The sequence below is a fragment of the Cupressus sempervirens genome, chromosome 11 (genome assembly GCF_028749045.1).
Source record: "Cupressus sempervirens isolate cs-2001-9-10 chromosome 11, ASM2874904v1, whole genome shotgun sequence".
NCBI lineage: Eukaryota > Viridiplantae > Streptophyta > Pinopsida > Cupressales > Cupressaceae > Cupressus > Cupressus sempervirens.
Window position 1 is genome coordinate 370,465,963 of NC_143128.1, and position 8,671 is coordinate 370,474,633.

The window sequence follows — 8,671 nt, forward strand, 5'->3', positions numbered from 1 at the left end:
TGTTCCTACCTAGCTAACTTCCCAACTCTTCTCTCCCTCTACAACATTGCCCAAACCCCTCTTTTATACTTGCATGACCACAAGTCCACTTGTTACAAAAAGAATCATCTAGAACCTAAATAAACACAACATGCCTTAGTCAAGCTACAACAATCATTAAATGTGCATAGGAGAAAGAACCAAGACCCAAAATAGGTCCTCACACATCCCACAATCAATCTATGTCATGATCACATGCAACACAAATAAAATGCATAGTCGACCAATCAAATCTCTCAAGAATACCTAGGTGGTGAACCAAACCACCAAGCAACAACAACATCCACCGAGCACACCACATATACACTAAGCATACTGAGAAAGGATGTCCATCGAGCTCCCTATTCATCGAGTATGAGTTCCACTGAGCAAATCTCAATTGAGCACCACTAGCATTACCAAGTCCCTTCAATCGTCAAATCCCTTGGTTGAAACTACAATTGAGAACTACCCCATTAATGACCAAGTGTCACCTCCTTTCAATTGAGTTCTCTAACTCCAAGGTCAAAAGCCACTCCAACATACATGATTTACAACTACCCCAAGATTCACTTGCATTAGACACCTTGGGTGTAAAATGATGTTCTCAGTAACTGGAAGGACATCTTTTGAGTTTTGGTACATAAACATCGAGTTGGTTATCCACATACATGTCCTACAAGTTATCAACTTGTACACTCTATCATTTGTTCCACTTCTGCAAATCATTTCCTACAATAGACAATTGCTTACATTACTTCTTCACATGTTTTCTCATGCCACAGGTTTGTTTTCCATGTTGATCTTTAACCCCTTGAGAATCCTTCAACTCAACTCTCCTATCAACACTCAAGGTTCTCCTACTGAGATCTACATTCTGCAAAGGGAATAGGAAAATTCATGTCATTCTTCTCAATAGTAAACACATTCTTGACACAATCATGAACTGCCCTTCAATCATATTGCCAAGGTCTACCAAGTAATATGTTACAACTACTCATGTCCACAATATCACACAACACTTGATTCATATACTTGCCAATCTAAAAAATTAACAAGACACTTCTCCTTCACTTCCAAAGCATGTACATCTTGTGACCAATTGACCCCATAAGGACAAGGATGCCTTACTCTCTTCAAACCAAGTTTTTGAACTGTATCCTCGCCAACTAGGTTATAAGCAGTACCACTATTCACAATCACATTCAATCATTTATCTTCAAACTTGCATCAAGTCCTAAACAAATTTCTCCTCTGACAAGGTTCCAATGCTTTCTTACCAAACAATTTTCTATGACCAACAAACTATCTCCCACCTTGAGCTCATTTACCAAGATCTCATTCTCATTTACCATAGTAGCTCTTCTATCACCAACCTTTATGGTAAGACAAGAACATTTAAAAGATCTATTCCCTTCTTCACCACAATTATAGAAAGCACTTTTAAATCCACCTATACTTGTTCTTCTCCTATGTTCAACAAGTTTCGGTTCGTCTTCAGTAGTCATTTTATCTTTCAGTGAGTGTTCTTGACTCTCCTTTCCTTGAGAATTATCTTGATGTCTTCTCTTCAACTTATCTTCAGCCTTCAGAGCATACTAATAAGCATCCTCAACCAAATAAATCTTCAACATACCAATATGAACCTAAATATTGTATCTAAAACCATTAATATACCTGGCCACATTTTCCTTCGAAAGTTCTCTATATCCATACCGAATAGTCAACTTGTAAAAATCCTTGATATAATATTTCACAGTCATATCCTTCTACTTATTCTGCAACCTCTCAAATAACTCAAGTTCATACTCAATAGGAATGACCTTAGCCTTCAATTTTCTCACTATCAATCTCCACCTAGTGATTTTCATTTCACCTTCCTCTTCTCTATCTCTCTACAATTATTTCCACCTTATACCATAATGTCCTTTCAAATTGGTCTATGCCAACCTCACTCTGAGCGGATCTCCAATATCCTCTAACTCAAAGTAGTCTTCTAGCTCACCAATCCAATTAATCATGTCCTCGAGATTCAAAGTATGTGAGAAGTTAGAAATATCCATCTTATGCTTTACTTCTAACCAAGCTCCAAATCTATTATACCGACCATTTTTGTCTTCCGTAGATCTCTCCATATGATTGATCATATCTTCTCCACTAGATCCAACAACCTCAAAGTCTTCACCAGCTTCCTCATAACCATATTTTGTATCCACATTCCTCAATACATGAGCTATAGACCTTATGATCTCAACGGAAATATTAGTCTTTGTCAACTCCATCTCAGATCTAAAATTCGATCTAACCTTCTTTGAAATCTTAGTCTCCACCACATTACAGAGATCTGCAATAGCCCTAGCCCAATCTTCTCAGAGGCATCTTCCAAGATCTTTGAAAGAAACCCTCTCCAACAATTCCTACCTGAGCACCTTGTGAAAAACCTGAGTTGTTTGCAAGTCAGATTGCAACCTATAACCTCTCACGAGAAACTACGAAGGGGTTCACAAGTCCAAGAACATGGATCTACACTAAGAATCGCATGGAATCTTTGCAACCATGCTCTAACAATCACCAACCAGATCAAACATTTGCTTTGATATAACCTAACATAGTGCAAGGTTGGGTGAACCTCCAGTAGAGGTTAACAAGCCCCTAGCAAATAACCACACAGTAGAAACACAACACACAACACAAGATCTAATAGAAAATCTAATTCTTTAGTTATTAACAATTGGTTACATGCAATGTATCGAGTTGTAAAGTCTTCCAAATTATGGCCAAATACAATAACAATTGGCAGATCTCACAAGATCCAAAAAAAATCCTAGCTAGCCTAGATTTTTAATGACACATTCTCTAGTAGAAACACCAAGAATGATTTAAATGTGTGCTTACAAGCCACCATGAAACCCTCTTGTTTATAAGCCCAAACTTAGCTACTAGCTCTGCTAAACTTTGTTCCTCTGAGCCATTCATCTATAGCTAACTTCCCAACTCCTATGTCACTCTACAACACTACCCAAACCCCTCTTTTATACTTGCATGACCATAAGTTGACCTATTACAAATATGATTATCTAGAACTGAAATAAACACAACATGCCTTAGTTAGCTTACAACAATCATTAAATGCACATAAGAGAAAGACCCAAGACCCAAAATATGTCCTCACACATCCCATGATTGATCCACGTCACGATCACACACATCACAAATTAAATGCATTGGTCGATTGATCAAATTCTCAAGAACACCCAGTCGGTGAACCAAATCACTGAGCAATAACATCAACCATCGAGCATGTTGCATATTCATTGGGCATACCAAGCAATCATGTCACCGAACTCCCTATTCACGGAGCATGACTTCCACCAAACAAATCATCAACTGAACACTGCTAGTATTACTGAGTCCCTCGGGTGAAACTACAATCGAGAACTACCCCAGTAGTGACCGAGCATCACCTTCTTTCAACCAAGTTCTCCAACTCCAAGGTTAGAATCCACTGCAACATACATGATTACAAACTACCCCAGGATGTTCTTGCATCACTTTCCCTCATTTCACCAAGGAGGAGGCTTCTGGGTGGTTTGGATGAAGTCTGTTGTCTGGTTTGCTTGGTATTTGCTCAATTTTTGTTGTATAGACTAGTGGTTTTCCACAATTTGTATCTAGTCTAGGTTAGTTGTAGGATGGGTCGTGATGGTATTTTGCATTTGGTGGGTGTTGATAGAGCTCTTTGTCTCTCAATCTTAGTGGCTATGCAATCTTTTTTTATATCAATAAAATCTTTTTTAGCGAATGAAAATTAATAAAATATAATTAAATCTTTAAAATTAAAAATTAAATTAATAGATCTTTTAATTTAATACAATTGTATATTTCCTCTAAAAAATGTGAGATTGCCTATTATTGAAATTGATATATCTTTTGTTGGAATCAATTTAAAATTTAATATAGAAAAGAACAAAAATGAAAAAAAAACTAGTATCTTGTGAATAAACATTCTAATAATGATCAAAGAATTATTTTTATAAAATGATAATCACTCATTCTCTCTATATATAATTTTGAATTTCTTCATATCATTACATTTAACATTAGTCTATATAGCATTAATTTTAACACTAGTCCTTATTTCTCATAATCTTTCCAAATAAATACTCTATGAAATTCCTCCTCAAAAAGCAGAGCAGAAATATATTTCCTCCTCAGAAGGCAGAGGAATTGGTTTTGTTGTTCTTTTGGCCAGACATCTCGAACGTTCCGCGAAGATGGAAAGTGGCACGAAATTTGAATTTTCGATTGGCAACAGAAAAACCAGACCGTTGGGTTTTGATGCATTTTTAACTGGAGGCCCGTTTATAAATTCAAGCTCTATAAGGCTTGTTTTGGTCTATTTCTCGTTTACAGGATTGATCTCGTTAATGTATTTCGACGCTGTTGTTAGCAACGAAAAAAGCAGACCGTTGGGTTTTGGCGCTTCTTTATCTGAAGGCCCGGTGATAAATTCTGAGCATGGGCAATGCAGGGAATTCAAGCTCAGAAATAGCAATTGAAGGGTTCCAAGAACAGGGCATATAGAATTGAATAACAGAGAGTATAGAGCATTTAAAATACCCAAATTACAGAGCATAGGGAGTTGGGTAGCAGAGAGTATAGAGCATTTGAAATACGTAACAAGCAAGGGCAGCATGGGTAGGAGAAAGCTCGAGAAATGCTACAGGGAAGACAGACGTAAAAGGAATTCAACATTTGTAACGAGAAAGGGAGGCCTTTCAAGAAAGCTTCTGAGCTTTCATTACTTTGTGGTTGCCGTATTTTCATCAGACTGGAGTCTGAAAATGGAGAATTATTTGTAGAAAATTTCAATGGTGGTGCACGTGAAACTGGCCTGGATCGACATTCTCCCTCCAAAATCCTATCAGGAAATGAGGGCTTATCCGTGCAGAATTTCACTAGTGGTGCAAGTGCTGCTGATTTGGATCAACATTCTCCCTCCGAAATTCAATTAGAGAATTGGGACTTGTTTTTGCAGAATTTTACTAGTGATGTAAGTGCAAGTGACCTGGATCAACATTCTCCCTCTCAAAACCGATCAGAGAATGGGGACTTGTTTTTGCATAGTTCTAATGGCGGTGCAAGTACAAATGATTTCTCCAATCAGGGCAATATAAGTGAAGAAATGGAGATGGATCAAATGGGACCATCTTTTGCTCTTCCTGCAGATAATGATTTCTCCAATCAGGGCAGCCTTCAAGGCCCTTCTTCAACCCCATTATATGAGACGGAAAACCTCCTCGATAGAAAGATGGATGAAGATCTTTTTGCTGCTCTTCCCCAGCAAAACACTATCCTTCCTTCCATTGAGGAGAACCCATTTCCTTATTCTTTTCTTGAAATGGAAATAATAGAAGATCCCAGGCTTTGTGAGCACTCGGAAATTTATACAGTTGATATTCATTATTCCTATCAGTCAGACTTTTCATCGGGAAATTCCTTTGTAAGCACAGGAGAGATAGATTTTTGGTTCCTAGAATAAATCATATATTCAATAATCATTTATTGTTTTGACAAGTGACATTATTGAAACGTAGATTGTAATTATGTTCTGGGTTTTGCCAGATGAAATGTATATTGAATATTATTAAAATGTAAGTTGAATATTATTGAAATGTATGGTTCAATTTCAAACAGACCATTGTGTTCGGCATTATTGTGATTTACAAAGATTGGGTAAGTTTGTTTTCCTTATTTTCCCGTGGTGAGTATGTGGTCTTCCTTGTTGAGATCCAGAGGCCGCTTCTTCGTAGATGAGCCAGGTACATTTTTAAGGGTTTCAATGTATGTTTGTTTAGTTTAGATTGTCAGCTGATGAGTGAATTAACCTAGACAAGACATTGCATTAGAGTAATGAAGCAATTATTAAGAAACTTTTGTAGGAGATTGTCCTCCGAAGACAATATTTGTGCTCCGATTTGGTTTAATTATGCATTTGAATTATAAATAATGGTGGATTTATAGAACTACCGGATAACTCATTCTGACATGGTTTTAAATTGTTGGGAAGCTTGTACTGTCGTTGCTATACATTTGCTTCAATTGTCTGTTCTTCTGCACCCGTTTCTTGAGGCATCTCTTTGACCTAGATCCCGGGCAAGGACTTACAGTTTCTCAGCTGAACTATGCCCCACCCATAATTGTAGTTCATGACCAATTTTACCCTTTTCAAAATCACTGTGAATTGTACCCTCTTCTCCCGACGTGCAGATTACTATTGGGTGTATACTATGTTACTATGTTGAGTGTTGAATGGCTCTGGTTCATGTTGCAGTTTTGGTATTTTAAAGTGTTTCAATTTGGTATGTTAAACTGAAACATCATTTTATAACAAGTATTTCAAGTTATATATGTATAGCATACAACACACACTCCACCACCGTCCCCCCATTGTTCCAAAATTGAGGCCCTTTGTCACCCCGTCTCGGAAAGTTGTCCTAGTGGCCGACAATCGCAATGTACCCCAGTGCTGGTGTTAGACTGGACATTTTACACTCAAAGACATTTGCCAATTCAAATTGTATAATTTCAATTACTGTGGACACACTTTGGCATAAATGCTGCATCCTGGGACTTTAACCTTTTTAAATTAGGTACAAAGTATATGTTGCAGTTAATTTTACATTTGGAGGCCATGGCAAACTATACCCTTCTCAGCCACACCGGGTATGTACCTTGGCTTAGATGATGTATCCGAAAACTTGTTCCTTTTTCTTTGAGGTGTTCTGCACCCAGAATTTAACATGGTATGCCTCTCAACTTTACAGTTAGAGACCATTGTCAATTCTTCCCTTTTCAATCACTTCAGCATATTGCTTTCCTCGTATGCTGAATTCACTGACTTGTACTTCATTCGTTGGGGTATGCCATAATGGAATTTCACACCTGAACATGTTTTTGAGAGATTTGATTCTGAAGCAGCATTTCTCCTGTCTTAGACAGATCAACCAGCCTTTACTTAACACAGGCATTGTCAAAATCTCAAAATGCAAAGAGGTGCAAATTTGAAAATACACATTAGATAAAGTTTTGAGCTTCAATTGTTTAAGCCACAGTCTATTAATGCCCTTGTGGTGTGTTGTTCAGGATGCAATCTAAAAAAACATTGCCTTGTCTAATTTCAGCTCACGAGCTGTTCCAATGCCTAGATATTTTATTTTGATTTGTTTTAGAACATTTGAATATAATTATCAATTATCAGCTGAGTGCCTTCTTCAATTTTATGGGTTTCCTTTCCATAGCTCCTGTTAAGGCTATGACATTCTATTTAGAAACCTCATCTTAGGCTGCTTCTTCAAAAATTTCTCCTTCAACAAGGTCTGGTGCATCGTCGCTGTTGTCCTTAGCAACACCAGATTCTTGCTTTTAAAACTGTTGAACAATCTTCTTCAAATTGATCAAATTATCAGTTCCTTCAAACGTAAATAAAAAGGGAAGAGATAATCAGTATGCATACACCATACAAGATAAAACATAATGGTCCTAAGTTTACACCACTGAACCAATGTACTACGGACAATGATGTCTAACCAATTATGACAGAAGTTTACTGCATACCAAGCTGATTGATGATACCAGGAAGGAGATCTTGAAGTTATGACATAGTCAATGAGAGCCAAATTTAGTTACTTCCCAAATGACAAAATAAAATTATAAAAATAACTCATGGCTGGATGGCACACGTCTCTAGTGTGTGTTCTAATTTCTTTCCTACTGAATAAAGATAAGAGCATTAAAAAAAAGTAATCCTTGATGACCCACATTTTGTTTGGGGAGATCCACTGACAACCCAAGTATTAGCAGCAATGGATGCTTGAACTGGGAAAAGAAGTCAAAACAATAGTCACAATAAATAAAGGAAAAAACAATCTACTTTTGTATCACTCATATATACCAAATACTTTATCCAATAGTGTGTGAGCTTAAGAACTACCAGAACCAGATACGAAATTATTACCTTTTGGGCTTACAAAATGAATGACAATCTCATCTTTGAAGATTTTTACTTCATCAATGGCAGGAATTGAATTCACTTGTAACCTTAATCAAGGTACTTTGAAGTCTTTTGTTATCAGTTGTCGTGGTCTTGTGAACTGCCTTCTTTATGTATATTTACCAAAAAGCAGGAATTTTAAGACTAACCATTGTTTTAAACAACTCTTCCAAATGACATTCAAGGTGAGAAAGGTTCAAATTTCAAATTTATTTTAGCAAATGCAGTTTTACCTTTGCACTGTACCCCTTCCACCAGTTAGAACCGCACGAGCCATCTTCATAAGCTATTCCCAATTCATCTAAAACATTATAGATCAATTTGCTCTGATTAGGTGTACCCATAGTTTTACAGATTTTAATAAACAATTGAGAAACTGTAGGTGTGTTAAGCATAATTTATTAATTTTAACCAAACAAAATCCTGACTGTAGAATGTCATTCCAAATTACTATGAGAAATAACAAGTTCATAATCAGGCATACGTTATGAGTTCTGGGCTGTGAACCAGCTTTAAGGCCTAAATTCAAATTCGGGTTATTTGGCTGCTACTCATTTGACTCTCCAACCTACAATTGTGAATGCTAAATAATTTATGGAT

At 36.8% G+C, this 8,671-nt stretch overlaps 1 pseudogene; it reads right to left on the reverse strand.

Annotated features, from left to right (window-relative positions):
* Positions 1 to 7,359: 7,359 nt before the first annotated feature.
* LOC149529615 (nascent polypeptide-associated complex subunit beta-like) lies at positions 7,360 to 8,372 on the reverse strand (annotated as a pseudogene).
* Positions 8,373 to 8,671: the final 299 nt, after the last annotated feature.